The 21085-nt window shown below is 41.7% G+C and overlaps 2 pseudogenes; one reads left to right on the forward strand and one right to left on the reverse strand.

Moving 5' to 3' along the window:
- The window catches only part of LOC123455289, a 163864-nt pseudogene that overhangs the window by 655 nt on the left and 142124 nt on the right, over nucleotides 1-21085 (reverse strand).
- LOC123455298 lies at nucleotides 16790-18709 on the forward strand (annotated as a pseudogene).

Below are 21085 nucleotides of genomic sequence, written 5' to 3' on the forward strand. Positions count from 1 at the left end.
TCAGGCTTATGATAAATTTCTAAAAAAAAAAAACCTGGGAGTGTCATTTGCACTTTCATCTTGGAAAAGTTACCTGATCCTTCTTTTTGATGAATTGGCTGCTCGTTTTGATTAATTGGAGTGTTAGCTTTCATATTTGCTGACCACTTACACGGAGCATTTCCTGTTATACTTCATGTTCATTATGTGCTTTTGTTCCTGAAATGACTATGCGTAATGAATAATAGTATCCTCATTTTATAGACAATGACCTGAGCTCCACAAATCCCCCTCATGTCACAGTAGCTGCTTTGTGTCCCTGGGACCTCCTTACAGTTCAGTAGTGACAACATTAATGCTGGGTACTCTGAGAGCACCCACTATGTTACAGTGGTCCTGTGTCTCTTACCAAAGTAGGTGGCTGAATTCCTTACTTGTTATTTTATGTCATCTTGTGTTCTAGGAGTGGAACTTATGGACTTGCTATGGTAAGCATGCACTTTACCACTGACTTACACCTTTAGTCCTATCTTTTGAATGGTACTCTTGTTTCCTACTGCCCTTAAATTCTCTAGGTCTTGAAGTGTTCTCTTTTCTTCCCTATTCATTACCCTCTACCGTCTTTTCTTCCTCTAGCTCAGTCTCAAACTCCTTCTGCCTGAACTTCTATTCTCTTTATATCTCCTTTTAAAAATATGATAAGGGCTGGAGAGATGGCTCATCAGTTAAGGTGTTTGCATACATAGCTTCAGGACTCCTGATCAGTTCCCTACTATTCACATAAAACCAGATGCAGAAGGTGGCACATGGGTCTGGAGTTCATTTGTAGCAGCTAGAGAGAGGCCCTGGCATGTCCATTAGCTCTCTGCCTCTTTCTCTCTATCTCCCTTTATCTCTATCAGTCTTACACATAAATAATTTTTTAAAGAATGATAAAATATGCATAATAAAATTTACTGTCTTAAGTATTAAAAGTCCACAGCTTAGTGGTATAAGTACATTCACACGGTGGACCAACAATCATCACCATAATATTCCCATAAGCACCATTATTAAATTTCAACCTTCTACCCCCAGGTTTTGGCAGCCATCATTGTACTTCCATCTCAGTGAACTTAGTTTCTTCAGGTATCTCATGTAAGTGGAATTGTACAATATTTGTTCTTTGGTGCCTGTCCTCAGTTGCCACAATATCTTCATGTTTCCTTCCTCCTTTAACATATGCACCTTCTGTTGCAGTCATATTTGAGATGCTGCCAGAAAACACCACAAAAGAGCATTTTGTGGGAGGAAAAGGTTTATTTTGGCTTACAGACTTGAGGGGAAGCTCCCTGAAGGCAGGGGAAGTGATGGCATGAACAGACGATGGGCATCACCTCTTGGGCAGGTGAACAAAAGTAGCAAGAGAGTGTGCCAAACACTGGTAAGGGGAAGCTGGCTGTAACCCTCCCCAAATAATACATTGTGTCCAGGGGGATCCAGTTCCCAAATTGTCACCAGGTAGGGACCTAGTATTCCGAACACATAAGTTTAGAGGGGACACCTGAATTCAAACCCCCACTCCTTCCTTTTTAAGGCTAAATGACATTCCAGCACATGCATATGGGTTATTTTCCCTTTGACTATTATGACCAATGCTGTTAGGAGATGTATATGTAAATATTTCTTCTTCCTTGCTTTTAGATCTTCCCATATGTATCCAGAAATGGAAATTCTGGATCATCTGGTAATTCTGTGTTGAATGTTTTGGGAACTCACTGAATTGTTTCTCATACACTGCACCATTTTGAGTTTCTAATTTCTCTATATCCTCAATAACACTTTTCTTTTGCTTTTTGAAAAGAACGAATGGTCATCCTATTGGACATGAAACATTCTCTTGTTGCCTTTTTAATTTATTTTTAATTTATTGTCTCTTGAAATTTAAAATTGCTTTCACATAGTCATCCCCTGCTTCCTCTCCAGTACAAGACCCTGGTATAATTCCCCAGGACCCACATGAGCCAGATGCTCAAGGGTGCGCATGCATCTGCACATGCAATGGTTGGAGGCCCTGGCACACCCATTTTCTCTCTCTCTCTCTCTCTCAAATAAATAAATAAATAAAATATATATTTTTAAAAAACATGCTTCCCATACATACAAAGGAGACATGCTGTTACCAGAAGAAAGAAGGGATGCTGACCATGTGCATTTTTACCTGCGTTTTTGCTACAAGTGTACTGTGTGTGTGTGTGTGTGTGTGTGTGTGTGTGTGTGTGTACATGAGTGTATGGAGGCCAAAGTATAACCTCAGGTGTCATTCAGAGGAACACAACACACAGCTTTTTGAGGCAGGGTTTCTTATTGGCCTGGGGCTTGCCAATGAGGCTGGATTATCTGGCCAGTGAACCCCAAGGAGCCTCGTCGACCTCCTCAGTGCTGGGATTATGGGCATAAATCTCCATGCCCTGGGATGTTTTTGCTGTTGTTTTTTCAAGGTAGGGTCTCAGTCTAGTCCAGGCTGACCTGGAATTCACTATGTAGGCTCAGGGTGGCCTTGAACTCAAAGTAATCCTCCTACCTCAGCTCCCGAGTGCAGGAATTAAAGGCATGTGCCACCACACCCGGCTATGCCCTGGAATTTTATGTATACTGGAGATCAAACTCAGGTCTTCATATTTGCAAAGCAAGCACTTTACTGACTAAGTTATCTCTCCAGCCCAATAATTTGATATTGCTAGATCTTTTAGTGCAAACACATTACATGTCAGATATATTCATCAGGGGTGACATTGGTTCACTGCACTTTATTAGTATGTATTTTATCTTTTTTTTCTTTTGAGGTAGGGCTTCACTATAGCTCAGACTGACTTGTAATTCACTATGTAGTCTCAGGGTGGCCTTGAATTGAAGCAATCCTCCTACCTTTACCTCCCGAATGCTGGGGTTAAGGGTGTGCACCACAATAAGCCCAGCTGCTTTTTATTTTCCACTGACAGCACTCCTTAAACAGTGTTATCACCATTGTACAGATAAGAACAACAGAGGACAGAGTATGTTACCTAAGGTCATGCAATGCCTGAACTACAAGTTGAGCTGAGGTTTTGTCTTCCTCATCACACCCAAAGTATGAACTGCCAGCACTGTCAGTGAAATCTGAGGCTTGTTAGCAACTGTTACTGTCAGTCACTTGCTATTAACCAGTACCCCCTGGCACCCTGTTTGGCTCTTGTTCATTTTGGCAATCAGCTTTCAAGTGTTCTGAAAAGCAGAATTCCTGGCACACTTTTGGAATTGATCACGTTTCAAAGCAGATCAGTATATATATTCCCACATTAAACTATGGCCACCAGCTGCTTTAAAAGGCAGGTGAGCTGCACTTTAAATGGAGTAATTAATTCTGGCAGTGGAAGTGGGACCTTGCTAGGAAATATCTTATCAGCCTCAGCATCACCCTGTCAGGATCTAAAAGGATTCATGCAAATTTGAAAGGTGAAAACATACTGTGAACTTGAGGTGAGAGGGAAGTGATTTTTTTTTTTTTTTTGAGAAATACCCGGTCACTTGACCTGAAATGTTATGGTAATATGGGCAATTGAGAGTTTTCTAACATAGTGATTGAAGATTATAACCTCTCCCAAGTTCCCCTGTGGATTTTAAAAAAAATTTAAGTTTATTTTCAAGTACAGAGACACAGACACAGAAAAGGGACAAGAGAATGGGCGCAAATGAGCTTCAAATGCATTTGCCACTTTGTGCACCTGAGTTCATGTGGCTACTGGGGAACTGAACTCAGGCCATCAGGCTTTACCAGCAAGTGCCTTTAACCACTGAGCCTCCTGTGCTGGCTTCTGAGTGTTTTGTGACTTCATGAAGACATATGAACAAATGTCTTTTCATCCCAGAAGGGACAACAGACCACAGAAATGATTCTATCCATTTAGTTTGGTGAGTTAGTGACTTTACTGGGCGTCATTTATAGAAGCCTGGTGACTCAAACATGACTGCATCATTGGAAAGCACACTCCAGCTCAGATGCTGACTCATGAAATCAGCATTCTTGGCTAGAGAGAATCTCCTCTCTCTAGCAACTGTTTACTGCTTTCATGAACATGGGGAGGGGCCTGGTGAGTCTTGGAAGTTTCATGAGCTTCCTTCCCAATCTCTCTAGGAGGCCATGTTCAATTCAGAAGGCAGAGAACAGCTGCTCTGTGTAGTTGTGTACTCTTAGTTTGCACAGGGCAGTAGTTTGCCATGTGAGAACTGAGAAAGCACAAGCCTCAATGAACTGTGCTTTGCCATTCATATTGGGGAATTTAACCTAGAAGACCCCCCCAAAATAACTAGATAATGAAATACCTATGCATGTACACACACACTACAATGCTGCTGCTACAAGGAAAGGATGGAAAGGGTAAGCAGAGGCTGCCCAGGGCCTCTTCTTTAGCACATTGGTGTTGGTCATCCTGGACTGGATCTTGTGTTTACCACAGTCCTTTACATTTTCTCCAGTTAACCCATAACCACAGCTATTCTGTACAATACTCATGGGAGAGGAATGGGAGGTTTAGCATGGCTTGGTGACTTGCCAGGATGATTTAATTGAACAATCTCTTCAATTGGCCTGGAAGGCCCATGGGGTGATCCTTGCTGTTCCAGCCTGGCCTCATCTAACTCAGGGAGCACTGGAAGAATGTAGTGGGTCCTAAATGAGCTCAATTAAGTATCGGAGGGAGCTGGTTCATCTGGTGGCTAGTGGATGGAGTTGTGTGTATTTGCATCCTTCTGGAAGAAAGGGCCCATGCAGACCACATTCTAGAGGTCTGTGAGCCTAGAGCTGTTGGATTGAAGCTGGGTGTAGCAGCAGCAGCTCAGCTCCCTCCTAGTAGTGTATTGAGCAGACTTGAACAAGTTCATTTTCATGGAGGCAGAGGAGACTGAGTCCACATTTAACATTGAGCTCCTGGTCACCTGTTCCACTTACTAACTCCAAAAGAACTTTTCCAGGCCTCTTATCAGACCTTGTCTTTAATATGGAGATGGCCTTGGTTCTTGTGAAGTCAGATGTGAAGTGTCTGGTACAATGGCTGGTGCACTGTTCATGCTTAAGAAACAGTCCTCTTGTTGCTATGGTAGTGGCAATATGTAAAACCATACATGAGCAAAACTGAGTAAAGAACACTGATGGAAAAAGTGTGGACTAGAATTACAAACATGAAAACTAATCTGTGCTTGAAGCTAAGACAGGTAGACTTGCTGGGTGTGGTGGCACTCAGAAAGCCTAGTAGGCATCCTGGGCTAGATCAAGACCCTACTTCAGAAAAAAGAAAGAAAGAAAGAAAGAAAGAAAGAAAGAAAGAAAGAAAGAAAGAAAGAAAGAAAGAAAGAGGGAGAAAGCAAGCCTACAAGGAGGATCACTGTGAGTTCCAGGCCAAGACTACATGGTGAATTCCAGGTCAGCCTGGGCTAGAGTGAGACCCTACACTGTAAAAAAAAAAAAAAAAAAAGGGTAGATTTCAGATGATGCCAGGGTAACTCCTGTAAGAGTTGTAAGAATTGGGCTTGAGAGATGGCGTAGCAGTTAAGGCGCTTGCCTGCAAAGTTTACGAACCCAGGTTTGATTTTCCAGGTCCCATGTGAGCCAGATGCACATTGTGGTGCATACATCTGGAGTTTGTTTGCAGTGGCTAGAGGTCATGGCGTGCCCATCCTCTCTCTCTCTCTCCCTCTGTATCTAATAAATAAATCAGTAACAACAAAAAATCAATTAAAATATTTTTAAAAAAGTGTTGTTAAGAGTTGCTGTTTTACACATAAACACCAGTGTCCCCTGTTCCTATCTTCAAACTAAGTATCAGCACATGGAAATCTCTCCTAAGGCTTTAGAAATGAGGCAGGTACAGAGTACAAGGATGAAAGGATGTTACTTGATGGCCACATCATTTCAATCTTTACTTCCCTGATTGCCCCATATTCTCCTCTTTGTGGATCAACTTCTCTGCCTCCTTCTTATAATGATATTTAATGTTCACACCCATATATTAATGCAACTCTCAATTTTGGTTACAGAAGCTTCTCTTTTCAGATGTCACTGGGATGACTCCAAAGGCACCGTAATGCTGAGAAGTGACAGAGGAGTGCTCAGCACTGAAATATCTGTATCACACCTTGTAAAGCTCAGGGTCCATTGCAGAAGAGGTGGCAGAAAGAAAGTAAGAGCCAAAGGAAGGGCAGGACTCCTTACAATGCACTCTTCCAGACACAAAATGGCCTGGATATCCATGATCTCACAATGCCTAGCACTACCTTCACAAGACCGTCAGAATAGGAGGAAAAGATGATTACATGAAAATTAGAGAGAGACTAATGGAGGGAGGGGATGGTGGATATGTGAAAGCGAATGAGGGGGAGAGGAAGGAATTATCACTGTTTACTATTTGCAAGTATGGAAGCTGCCAATCAAAAATAAAAATGGATACTTGGTGTTTTCTAATGGGTCCACAGGGGACATACAGGCCACCTTCTGACTTAACAATTCTGCCTTATTCCTCATTGCAATGATCCTTTTTCTGTGCTAGGCAACATTCATGAATTCCAAAGTAGAATGTCATTATCTTTATGGATATAATTCAGCTCTCCACAAATGTTGGTTTTTGTGTAAAGAAAAAAGATTGGAAGGAAGCTTTTCAAAATATTAATATTAATAATAACTAGGGACTCTAGATCGTAAGATTTAGGTTCATTTTTATTTTGAGTACTTTTTTCCCACCTTCTCTGTGCTAAGAAAGTGACTCTTCTGCAGTCCATGGAGTAGCTCTATGAGGACAAGCATCAAAGAACCAATCACACACTGCCTCATGTCTCCCTAGAGCCTATGTTCTGGTTCTACATGAATAAGGCCCTCAACAAGCATGAGGTGCAGCGCTTCTACTCCCTACTCCTTGGGCCTGTTGGGCAGCAGCCAGGCCTGGCTGCACAGCGCCCTCAACGAACACTCCAGAGAGCACCACCTGCACATGCTCCTGGCTAATGGTGACAGGCTCAGGTAACCTGCCACACCACAAGGGGCAAGTGGGTTGTCCTCCTGCAGCCCAAATCCATTCAGCTGTGCTCTGGGAAGATGTGATGGGAGAATATATGCAAGAATGCCTACAAAGAGAACTGAGAAGACAGTCCACTGAGTAAAGCTGTTATTGCGCAAGCATGAGGATCCATGATCAGATACTCCGAACCCAGAAAAATGCTGGCTGTTATGATGCACACCAGTAATCCCATTGTTGGAGAGGCAGAGACCGAGAATCCCTGGAGCTTATGGCTAGCTACCTGAACTGAAGCAGTGAGGTCTAAGTCCACTTAGAGACCTTGTCTCCAAAAAACAAAAGTGAAAAAATGATAAATGAAGACAACAGATGTCATACTCTGACCCCCACTTGCATGCACATGCCCACAGATAGGTGCCCACATGAGCACATACATATATTCCTGCACACCACACACACAAAAGTATGCCTGTAAGGGGCTTTGCATAACACTGCAGGTAAGTTAGTTCCCACATCAGCACACACTATTAGGGCTTGGGCATAGACACAACTGTTATCTTAGGATGCAGGCTGGGCTTCTCATGAATCAATCCTAAATGGGCTAAAAAAAAAAAACATAGAACATTTGAAATTTGAAACAGGGTCTCATGTGCTCCATGCTGACCTTGAACTCCTGATTCTTCTGCATTCCTCCTAAGTCCTGGGCTTATAGGTATGTTCCAGCACACATGATCTCACTTGTAGCCCAGGTTGGTCTTGAACTCCTGGCAATGTTTCTGCCTCAGTCCCCCAAGGGTTAAAATTAAAATTAAAAGGAATTAAAAGCCTGCACAACCAGGTCAGTTTGATTCAAACCATCCATCCATGCATGCATGCATGGATATTGTTGTACCTTAATGTCCAGTAAGACCCTGTCACTATGTCTCTCTGTGTCTGTCACTCTCAAATAAATAAATAAAAATTTTAAAAAAATAAAATGAGAATAAAAACAAGGAAAGAAGACAAAGGCATTATGAATCAGAAAACAACAAAAGCCACAAGTCACAACAAATTACAGCTTATTTAAGAATGGTAAAGCCAATTATCAATCAAATCTACCACATAACCTGCCCTGACATGGAAGGTACAATTAGCACTTCTCGATAAATCCCATATATCAGGCTTGGGGCAGTTATTTACCCAAAGTAAGTAGGCCATTACCTTTTGGGATGACTTCTGGTTTCACATGTTGTTTGCCCAACTGGATCCCTCTTTGTTGCTCTGTGGGCTCAACAAGGTTTGTTGAGTCTGTGAACCTCCTATTTTGATCAGCTGAGCTGAATGAGGTGAGTTACTTTTCCCAGATCTCCACTAGTTCCCGGGTGCTGCCATGTGGGAGCGGGGAGGTTGAGGAAGATGCCTGAAGATGTACCATACTGCTCAGTTGGTCCTGTTAGTCTTCTTTAGGAGCTGCTCAACTGGTCGCTGCTATCTTCTCCTTCAGATTTCTTGACAATGTAGGGCGGTGTGAAAGCACAGTCCTTTCTCCTGGGTTCTGCTCCTGAGGCTCAGGCAGGGCCAGACACATACATAGCAATTCCCAACAGACCATTAGAGAGGAGCCACAGTGGGAGGGGATTCAGCCTGCTTGTGTGGTTGCTAGAGCTCTGGATCTTCTCCTACTTCTCTGTTCTGGTCAATTCCTTATATACATTCACTGTTTGGTGTAAGAGTGGGGTCTGGTGTTTTTCTGCTTATCTCCCACCCCCACCCATGCCCCCAGGCTGCTTTGGTGTGGCTACAAGGCTGCCATGTTAACTGGAAGACTTCATGCAGTTTTTTTTCTGGAAGGCTAGCTAGGTGCTCAATCATACATAGTGAATTCCAAGTCAGTGTGGGCTACAGGGCAACACTACCTTGGAGAAAAAAATGTTTGCTGGCACTTCACTTTGGCCTGTTATGCCTTGGGTTTCCTTCAATTTTTCAATGGAGGATTGTACTGTGGGACTTGGTAATCTAGGTGGGGATTTTTTTTGCTAGCAGTTGTGCATCATGATTAGCCCATGTTAAGTTTACTAAGGATGAAGCAATAGTACCTTTATATAGTAGGAGTTGGGTAGCATAGTCTAAATTGATCTAGGTAAGAATGCCGACCATCCCTGGTGTGCAATTTCCTCACTTGGTATGCTGATTTGATTCAGGTGTCCTCCATGAACTTCGGTGTTCTCAAAGCTAGGTTCCCAGCTGAAGAATTGTTGGGGGTGGGCTTGTGGGTGTTATAGTCAGCTCTCCCTAGCTAGTGTCTGGCACACTCCTGTTCCTGTTGTCCACCTGATGTTGGCCAGAGGGTGATGTCCACCCTCTGCTCATGCAATCATTCTCCCCTGCCATCATGGAGCTTCCCCTTGAGCCTAGAAGTCAAAATAAAGTTTTGTGTTTTTTTCCCAAAAGCTGCTCTTGGTCAGGTGATTTCTGTTAGACACCTGAGTGTGTAGCTTGGACCTTTTGGAGATCATCTTCAAGAGGAATGTGAAGGATTTGGAACCTTGGCCTAAGACATGGCTTGCAGTGCTATAAGTACAGCTTGATGGACGAGTCTAGAGAGAGTTGAAAGACTTGAATATGGACTGTGAGGTTTGGCTTATGAGGGTTAAAGAGTTTTGCTTGGGCAGAGCTAGCAATATGTGTGAGAGGCTTCCTATTATGACTGTGTCCTGAAAATTTGTGCAGGGTTGCATTGTGTAGAAAAGGACTGGTGTGAGCAGAATATGGCACAAACAAAAATGAAATCTTTGGGCTTAAATTTCTCCTCATTCAAGTGCAGTTAAGAGATTACAACCATTGAGATTGGGTCAGCTGACTTGCACTGGGACAACAGACAATATGTAGCCACTGTTGAAAGGGAGTGAATGCTCAAGGAGTGTCCTGTTCTTCAAAGTCGACTTCACCCCCCACAACATTAACAAACTGGCATCCGACTTGGTATTGTGGAGTATAATAAATGCAGGAACGAGAGGGTCATTGATTTTGCAATGCAGTCTTGTGGTTTTGGAAACAGCCATGGGCAGTGTGAAGCAGGTTTGCTGAATGCCTGCAGTGAGACCCAGTGGAATTGTGAGGATGTACCGTGGGATGCAGTGGAGACCCAGCTGAGATGCTGGGATGAGATGGCTGCAATGAAAGCTGCCAGCCTCAATAAAGTTTTGCAGGAATGTGAGTAGTCTACCTGGAGGGGCAGAATTGGAATACCAGACACTTGTTGCTGCTTAGAATTATCAGACATGGAGATTTGTCATTGACTAGAATTGTTGGACATGGAGCAACAATTTGATGTTTGCCTTGTTAAGATCTTGTATTGCTTAAATATTTCTTTGCTATGCCCAATGCCATCCTTTGCAGTGCGAATGTTTATTCTGTGACATTATGAGATTTGGATGGGGGATATTTTAGTATTATGGCTCATTTAAAAGACATTGGAATCTTGATCACGCCTTCCAAGGCTCTGGGCGTAATGAGGAAGAGGTGGCGGAAAGAATGTATGAGCCAAAGGAAGGGTAGGACTCCTTACAACGTACTCCTTCCAAACATAAAATGGCCTGGATATCCAAGACCTCTTAGTGCCTGACCCTACCTACACAAGACCATCATAAGGGGAGGAAAAGATCATGACATCAAAATAAGAGAGAGACTGATTGAGATGGGGAGGGGATAAAATGGGGAGTGGAATTTCAAATGGGAAAGTTTGGGGAGGGAGGGTATCACCATGGGATATTTTTTATAATCATGGAAAATGTTAATAAAAATTGAGAAAAATAAAAATAAAAAATAAATAAGACATTGGAGAGCTGGGTGTGGTCACGTACACCTTTAATCCCAGCACTAATGAGGCAGAGATAGGAGCATCACCATGAGTTTGAGGCCACCCTCAGACTACATAGTTAATTCCAGGTCAGCCTGAGCCAGAGGAAGAGCCTACTTCGAAAAATCAATAATAAATAAATAAAATAATAATGATGAAATAAAATAAAAGACCTTGAAGTATGGGGATGTTTCAATATCATTAGGATTGATTTTTTAAAATATGGGGACATTTAAAGTTGGACTGATTGCATTGATGGCTGGTTATCAATTTATGGGAGCCAGGGTTAGAATGTACTGGTTTGATTCAGGTGTCCCCAATAAACTTAGGTGTTCTGAATGCTAGGTTCCCAGCTGATAAGAGATTTGGGAATTAACACCTCCTGGAAGCAGTGTATTGTTGTGGGTGGGCTTATGGGTGTTATAGCCAGCTCCCCCTTGCTAGTGTTTGGCACACTCTCCTGTTCCTGAGGTTCACCTTATGTTGGCCAGAGGGTGATATCCATTCTCTGTTCATGCCACCATTTGCCCCTGGCAACATGGAGCTTCTCCTTGAGCCTGTAAGGAAAAATAAACACTTTTTTCCTAAAAGCTGCTCTTGGTCTGGTGATTTTTGCCAGCAATGTAAACCTGAATGTGACAAATTGTAAGCTCAAAATGGCAGGGACTGGCTCAAAGCTGATGTTCAGCTGGATTGTCTGTATCCAGATGATAACCTCTGAATGGCAATCAGCAATAGCATACAATTCCCCTGCTAAGCCTCCTTGCATAGGTGGGCCTGTGTTTATGGCTGACGTTCAGAAGGACCATTCCTGCCCAGCCCACTGCCACCACCCCCTTTATTACATCTTTATTAAAGGTAGGAGAGAACACAAGGAATATTTGGGACTTGGGATTCATCAATTCTGTGGGACATCGGCTGAACCCCAAAATCCTGTTTCAACAAAAATTGTGAGGGTCAGGTGGAGAACTACCTGTCCACCAGAGACTAGGAAGCTGGTGCTTACTCTTGCTGCACATGTGCATATGGCCCCAACAAACCACAGAATCAGCAAGCCAACCAGAGGTGGGGACCCAGGAGCCGAGGCCTAACACTGCAGCAGGGAAATCAGGAGCCAGGGAACAAGGAAACGGGAAACCAGGATCCCAAGCCTACTCCTGCCACATGTGTGTAGGGTCCTAGTCATATATGTGCAAGGTCCCATCTGCCCCACACCAGTATCAGGGAGAAGCTGAGTTGGAGAAAAAAAAATAGCTCAAATTTTATTTACAGGAACATGAAATAAAGTTGGATGAGCCCTCATTCACAGCTTAAAAATACCATGTATCATACAAAAATAAACACACATTTACTGATGTAAAGTTAGCACTATGATGGTGACAGGCTTTCTAGAATGTCTTTTCTGCTTGTTTCTGATAATTTTTATTGAAAACTTCCATAATTTCAGACAATAAACCATAATTACCTCTCTGCACACATTACCCTTTACGGCTCCACTCTCCTCATGTCCCCTCCCCCTCAATTAGTCTTTTATGTTGATGTCATCATCTTTTCTTTCTTCTATGATGTGGTGCTTCATTTTCTGAGCCTGGGTTTCTTCACTATGTATAATCTCTTCCATGTCCATGTATTTCTCTACAAATGTCACAGTTTTGATTTCTTTACCAATGAACAGAAAACCATTGGATAAATGTACCACATCCTCATTATCCACTCATCATCTGAGGGACATCTAGGCTGATTTGATTTCCTAGTTATTGTGAACAGAGTGGCAATAAACAAGGATGTTTACGTTTATTAAATGAGATATTAAGTCTGTTGTTAGTTGCAGTGTAAAAAGTGTCTTGTGTCATGTTCTACAAATTTGAGTGAAAACTTTTCTTGCATTCCTTATAAATAAAGGATTGCTTAATTTGGTGTTCTCTAATATTGGCTGAAGTGTTTCATTTGGTAGCCATCATACTTTTATAGGACTTCTCTCGGTTATGATTTCTCTGATGCATATGTGAATATGAATTAGGAAATCACATTCATTAAATTCTAGCCTGGAGGAGCTTTGTGGTAAAGAGCAGTATGTCTATGGGTATAAATTATTCATTGGCTCATTAATGTGATTACTAACATATATGAACTCTCTGGTGCATGGTTTGATGTGAATTCTGGAGGAAAACTTTCACATTCATATAGATTTTTACCTGTATGCATATTAAGATATGACTTGGAAAAAAAATTTTCCCACATCCATTACTTTCATATGTCTTCTCTCTTGTATGAGTTCTCTGATGCTTATTGAGTCTTGACTTGAACATGAATGTTTTACCACATTCAGTACATTTATATGGCTTCTCCCCTGTATGACTTCTCTGATGTTTATTAAGATCTGATTTATCACGGAAAAATTTCCCACATTGATTACATTGATATGGCTTCTCGCCTGTATGTATTCTCTGGTGCACAATAAAATGTGACTTGAAGCTAAAAGCCTTCCCACATTGATCACATTCATATGGTTTCTCACCTGTGTGAATTCTCTCATGCACAGCGCAGTATGACTTGGAGATGAAACCTTTCCCACATTCATTACATTTATAACGCCTCCAATCTGTATGAGTTTTCTGATGCTCCGTGAGCTGTGACTTAGAGATGAAAGCTTTCTCACATTTGCCACATTCATATGACTTCTCACCTATATGAATTCTCTCGTGACTAGTGAGATTTGACTTGAAGATAAAAGCTTTGCCACATTCATTACATTTATATGGCCTCCGACCTGTATGAGTTTTCTGACACTTAGTGAGCCATGATTTAGAGATGAAAATTTTCCCACAATTGTCACATTCATATGACTTCTCACCTATATGAATTCTCTCGTGACTAGTGAGATTTGACTTTAAGGTGAAAGCTCTGCCACATTCATTACATTCATGTGGCTTCTCGCCTTTATGAGTTTCCTGGTGCATAGTAAGCCTTGACTTTAAGATGAAAGTTTTCCCACATCTATTACATTCATATAGCTTCTCCCTTGCATGAATTCTCTGATGGTTATTAAGATATGATTTAGTAAGAAAAGGTTTCCCACATTCCTTACATTCATAGGGCTTCTGATCTGTATGAATTTTCTGGTGACTAATAAGATGTGACTTTTGTAGGAAAGTTTTCCCACATTCATGACACGCATATGGCTTCTTCCCTGTATGGATTCTTTGGTGCTTACTGAGATATGACTTGGCTAAGAAAGTTTTCCCACATTCAAGACATAAATATGGCTTCTCCTCTGTATTGATTATTTGGTGATTACTGAGATATGACTTGGATATGAAACTTTTCCCACATTTATCACATTCATATGTCTTCTCACCAGTGTGAGTTCTCTGGTGCACAGTGAGCCGTGACTTGAAGATGAAGGCTTTCCCACATTCATTACATTCATATGGCATCTTACCTGTATGTGTTCTCTGGTGCACACTGAGATTTGACTTCCACACAAAAGCTTTCCCACATTCAATACAGTTATATGGCTTCTCTCCTGTATGGATTTTCTCATGTGTATTATGGTCGGAGTTTACAAGGAAAGATTTCCCATGCTTATTGTATTTATATGGCTTCTTACTTATATCAGTTCTCTGAAACATAGTGAGTTTTGGCTTTTTGGAGAACACATTCTCATATTCATTAAATTCATACAGCCTCTCAGCATTCTGGCATTGTATAAATTCATGAAGCTTTGTCCAAATGATTTTCTGTTGACTTTTTAATTCTGCTGTAAAACAACAACAAAAAGACTTTCAACGTTCCTAATGTTATATAAAGCACTTGATTTCTAATAGCTTTCTCATACTTTGGCATGTACTGTATTTTAAGAAACAATAGCTCAAAATAGTTGCATTCAAATGACTTTTCTCTTGTTACTTTTATTCAATAAATTTGGTCATATTATAGATCAATGCCCCATTCAGATTAAACTCAATGGTGTATTTCCTGAAACAAGACCTGCATTACAAATTTATATCCAAACTCATCAAAGGATTTCCTTTATATAATACTAATTTTACTGTCAGTCACTTGATAAAATGTGTCTATGTGAAAATAATGCTCACAAAAATCTACAGTTGTATTTATTGTATAATTGATAATAATTTTCTCTCATTTTTCTGAAGGGAGCTATTCTAATTGGGTGAGGATTATTAATTTTAAGTATAATAACCTAAGTATATGAGAAAGTTATCACTTATTGCCATTTCCACTTATCTAGCTAAGTGATTACACTTCAATTCTCCATGTACTAAATTGACATTTTATTGTTTTTTTTTGTTGTTTTCTATTTTTTTAAAATTTATTTATTTATTTATTTGAGAGCGACAGAAACAGAGAGAAAGACAGATAGAGGGAGAGAGAGAGAATGGGCGCACCAGGGCTTCCAGCCTCTGCAAACGAACTCCAGACGCGTGTGCCCCCTTGTGCATCTGGCTAACGTGGGACCTGCAAAGCCAAAGGACCCAGGTTCGATTCCCCAGGACCCATGTTAGCCAGTTGCCCAAGGGGTCACACGCATATGGAGTTTGTCTGCAGTGGCAGGAGGCCCTGGTGCATCCATTCTCTCTCCCTCTTTCTCTGTCAAATAAATAAAAAGACAAGAAAATTTAAAAATGTTTTTAAAAAAGTTATAAAATGACAAGATCAGGGAGCTTCACTGTAGGCCAGAGATAAATCCAAAATTTACTGGATTTAAAAAACAAAAAAAAAAAAGGTCAGCTAGAGTTAGGCCAGAAGCTTCAAAGATAGGGATCACACCCCCTCATATTCAAACAGCTGCCTCCTGTCACACTCTCCAGTTATGAGGTACTGGTTGGAAGAGCTTGAAAATGGCTAAACCAAAGGCCACAGAAATGCGGTTAGAGGGAGATAGTGCTATCGGAGCTACTGGGAAATTGCACAGCTCTAGAGCCTGACACCTATGAAGAGGTTCAACAATGAAAACATAAAAATGGAGATCTATGTCTCTCTGGTAGGTTTTACAAAGGCCTCTGAGCTAAATGAATGCAAGTGAAAGCAACTCAAGTCCTCTCCCCATCTACATACCTACCAGAAGAGGAGAGAGAGAGCCCCTCCACACTTGCACAGAAGGGATATGCTGTCCTGCTGTGAGCTACAGGGTCAAAAGGTCAATCAGGAATAGCTAAATTCTGGTTCAAGAACCCAGGCAAAAGCTAGAAAGCTGGGGAAACTTGTCGGTCTTGCTGTCTGTCACACATGGCAGGGGCAGCTGTCCAAGACAAGGACAAAATGCAAAAGACCCTGCACCTGCAATTGCAATGGGTCACTTAGCGCTCCCCCTGCAGGGCTTGATCTGCATGATGACCTGTTGGTCCTGGAATTGAAAGGGGAAGGTGACACACAAGTCTCATTGTTGGACAAGGGGGAAAGGTGCAGACCTCTGTGGGTTTATGCCACCCACAGGAAAATCTTTTTGGCTCAGCTTCATGGCTTCCCTGCCTTTCATCGCCAGGGGAATCTGCAGGCACAGAGAATCTAAGGGTCCTGGCCCCAGCATGATAATGCCTGATTCCCAAATTGCTCCAGACAGTTGGGGACTTCATATAAGAAATTTGTAACGGTTTTAAGATTACCTATGTGTCTATAGAACTGCTAACAGACAACAGCCTCAAGATTTGTGATTAGAAGCAGGGGCCGGTGGGCACCAGAGCCGGGGTTTCATGGCATGGCGGGGGCGGGGCCGGGGGAGGTGTGCACCGAGCTGGCTGGGGCGTCCCTTGCCCCGGCCCCTTGAGCCAGGACCCGACAGAGAGAAAACGGAAGAGAAAGAGGGAGAGAATGGGCACACCAGGGCCTCCAGCCACTGCAAACGAACTCCAGATGCATGCGCCCCCTTGGGCACCTGGCTTGTGTGGGTCCTGGAGGATGGAAACGGGATCCTTTGGCTTTGCAGAGATGTGATAATGGATCATCATGTTTCCACCATTAAACCTCGAAGAATCCAAAACCAGAATGTCATTCACCGCTTGGAACGCCGACGGATCAGTTCAGGCAAGGCAGACATCTCTTGAAATCTATGAGTACCGGGGCTGCCAGGCAGCAGAAGACCTCCTGCAGGGATATGAGGGGGAGATCCTGTCCAATGGCAATGACCAGCGGTCAGTCAGCATCCGGGGCCGGCTTTTTGAGCACTTTTTTGTCCTGCTACATATTACCAATGTGGCAGCCAATGGTGAGCATTTGAACCGGGAGTGCAGTCTTTTCACCGATGACTGTCGTTGTGTCATTGTGGGCTCTGCTGCCTACCTCCCAGATGAGCCTCACCCTCCTTTCTATGAGGTGTATCGGAACAGTGAGTCAGTGACCCCTAACCCACGATCCCCTCTAGAGGATTATTCTCTTCACATCATTGACCTTCACACTGGCCGCCTTTGTGACACACGCACATTCAAGTGTGACAAAGTGGTTCTGTCGCACAACCAAGGGCTATACTTGTACAAAAATATCCTTGCCATCTTGTCTGTACAGCAGCAGACCATCCATGTCTTCCAGGTGACACCTGAAGGTACTTTCACTGATGTGTGGACCATTGCCACTTCTGCTACGAAGATGACCTGCTCACTGTGTCGGCTGTTTTCCCTGAGGTGCAGCGGGATAGTCAGACTGGCATGGCCCATCCCTTTAGGGACCTTTCATCAACTCTTTGAAACATCGATTGCTGGTGTACCTTTGGCGCCGGGCAGAACAGGATGGCAGTGCAATGGCCAAGAGACGATTCTTCCAGTACTTTGACCAACTGCGGCAGCTACGCATGTGGAAGATGCAACTTCTAGATGAAAACCATCTGTTTATCAAGTATACCAGTGAGGATGTAGTGACTCTGCGGGTCACAGATCCGTCCCAGGCCTCGTTCTTTGTGGTATACAATATGGTGACGACTGAGGTGATTGCTGTGTTTGAGAACACATCCGATGAGCTTCTAGAACTGTTTGAGAACTTCTGTGACCTCTTCCGTAACGCGACCCTGCATAGTGAAGTCCAGTTTCCCTGCTCGGCGTCTAGCAACAATTTTGCAAGGCAGATCCAGCGTCGGTTCAAAGACACAATCATAAATGCCAAATATGGAGGGCACACCGAGGCAGTACGCCGCCTGCTGGGCCAGCTCCCTATCAGTGCCCAGTCTTACAGTGGGAGCCCCTACCTGGATTTGTCCCTCTTCAGCTACGATGACAAGTGGGTGTCAGTCATGGAACGACCCAAGACTTGTGGAGATCACCCTATCAGGTTCTATGCTCGGGACTCTGGCCTGCTCAAGTTTGAGATCCAGTGCGACGCCTGGTTGCTTTCACTTTTCACCCTTTTGAACCTTTTGCCATTTCTGTGCAGAGGACTAATGCGGAGTATGTTGTCAACTTCCACATGCGACACTGCTGTACTTAGGTGCTTCACCTCAGCTAGGTGGTCTGGCCTTCCAGGACTTCACCCCATGCTTGTCTCAGTGGACTCCACTACCAAAGCTGCTAGCTGCCAGCATTAAGGGTTCCAGATTGGTGTACCTCATATGGGCCACAGCAAAAGAGGAGTCACGGATATAACCCAGTGGGGTTTGTCCAGTGTATGCAGTACTGTTACTGATAGGTTTGAAGTCCTCTTGCCTTTTCCCTGTGGGAACACTTAGCATTAAGTCCATTTAATTTTTATCAATTAGCATTTTATGGCTGTGGTCATAAAAGCATTACACCTTTTCCCCTTTGATGTCATTTCTATGGCATTATGATCTGTGCCCAAAGCAGGTAAATCATGTTTGTGCATGAGAACTGTGTGTCCTTCCTACTTATCCAACAAGCAGGGCTATCTTTATAAGGAAAAAATAAAGCCTTGGTATTTTCTTAAAAAAAAAAAAAAAGATTTGTGATTAGATTGAGAAGTAGTCAACACAAGTTGTCAGAAAATTTCTTAAAATTTCTAATAATGTTCTTATCTTCTTCATACTTTTAAAATATGTATTTAAGAAAGCTGATGAAAAGAGGTTCCCAAAATCAATAAATCATAAAATATCTCTCTCTCTCTCTCTATATATATATATATGTATTTAAATTTTTATTAGAATTTTCCATGATTATAAAAAAATATCCCATGGTAATTCCCTCCCTCCCCCCCCCACACTTTCCCCTTTGAAATTCCATTCTCCATCATATTACTCCCCATCACAATCATTGTACTTACATATATACAATATCAACCTATTAAGCACCCTCCTCCCTTCCTTTCTCTTCCCTTTATGTCTCCTTTTTAACTTACTGGCCTCTGCTACTAAGTATTTTCATTCTCACACAGAAGCCCAATCATCTGTTGCTAGGATCCACATATGGGAGAGAACATGTGGCACTTGGTTTTCTGGGTCTGGGTTACTTCAGTTAGTATAATCCTTTCCAGGTCCATCCATTTTTCTGCAAATTTCAATGAAGAAATCAAGAAGGAAATCAAAAAATTTATAGAGTCAAACAATAATGAGAATACAACATATCAAAATCTCTGGGACACAATGAAGGCAGTTCTAAGAGGTAAATTTATAGCCTTAAATGCCTATATTAAGAAATTAGAAAGGTCGCAAGTAAACAACCTAATGCTTCACCTTAAAACCTTGGATAAAGAAGGACAAGGCAAACCAAAAATTAGTAGATGGGAAGAAATAATAAAGATTAGGGCAGAAATTAATGACATAGAAACAAAAAAACAATCCAAAGAATTAATGAAACAAAGAGTTGGTTCTTTGAAAGGATAAACAAGATTGATAAACCCTTAGCAAATCTGACCAAAAGAAAGAGAGAAGAGACATAAATTAATAAAATCAGAGATGAAAAAGGTAACATCACAACAGATTCCAGAGAAACTAAAAAAATCATAGGGACATACTATAAAAGCATATACTCCACAAAGTATGAAAATCTGAAAGAAATGGATGCTTTCCTTGATTTATATGACCTACCTAAACTAAATCAAAATGAGATTAATCACTTAAATAGACCTATAACAAACATGGAGATCTGAACAGTTATCAATAATCTCCCAACTAAAAAAAGCCCAGGCCCAGATGTATTCACTACTGAATTTTACCAGACCTTCAAGGAAGAGCTAACACCTTTGCAGTAAGGAAAAATGACACAATGAAATTTGAAGAAAAATGGTCATACCTAGAACAGATCATTCTCAGTGAACTCACCCAATCATAGGGTAAAAGGATGGAAAATGGTATTTCAAGCAAATGGGCCTAGGAAACATGCAGAGGTTGCTATCTTAATATCTGTCAGGATAGACTTGAAATCAACATTATTGAGGGAAGATAAGGTCATTTTCTACTGTTTAAAGGAACACTCCAACAGGAGGATATCACAGTCCTAAAAGTATATCTTCCTAACATGGAGGATCCCAATTTCATCAAACAAACCCTATTAGACTTAAGGTGGCAGATAATCCCAAACACAATTGTAGTGTGTGACTTCAATATCCTGCTCTCCTCAATTGTCAGGTCATCCTGGAAATAAATAAACAGAGACATCTGGATCAGATGATTTCATGGAACAAATGGACCTAACAGATATCTACAGAAAATTCTATCCAAAAACTGTAGAAGATACATTTTTCTCAGAAGCACATGGAACATTCTCCAAAACAGACCATATATTCAGACATAAAGCAAATCTTAACAAATACAGGAAAATTGAAATAATCCCTTGTACTATATGTGACCATAATAAGATTAAAGTACAAATCAGCAACAAGAAAAACTACATAGCATAAACAAATTCATGGAGACTGAACAATACACTATTAAATGATGAATGAGTCACTGAAGGAATCAAAAAATTCATAAAATGGAATGATGAGAATTCAACATACCAAAACCTTTGGGACACAATGAATGCAGTCCTAAGAGGGAAATTCATAGCACTGCATCCCTATTTTAAGAAATTAGAGAATTCACAAGCAAACAATTTAATGCTTCAACTTAAGGCCTTGGAAAAAGAACAAGGCAAACCAAAAATCAGTAGATTAGAAGAAGTAATAAAGTTTAGGACAGAAATTAATGCAATAGAAATCAAACAACAACAACAAAAAATCCAAGGAATCAATGTAACCAAGAGTTGGTTCTTCAAAAGGATAAAGAAGACTGATAAACCCTTAGCAAATCTGATCAGAAGAGAGAAGAGACAAAAATTAATAAAATTAGAGATGACTCTCCCCCTCTCTT

This window comes from Jaculus jaculus, chromosome 16 (assembly GCF_020740685.1).
Source record: "Jaculus jaculus isolate mJacJac1 chromosome 16, mJacJac1.mat.Y.cur, whole genome shotgun sequence".
Taxonomy (NCBI): Eukaryota; Metazoa; Chordata; class Mammalia; order Rodentia; family Dipodidae; genus Jaculus; species Jaculus jaculus.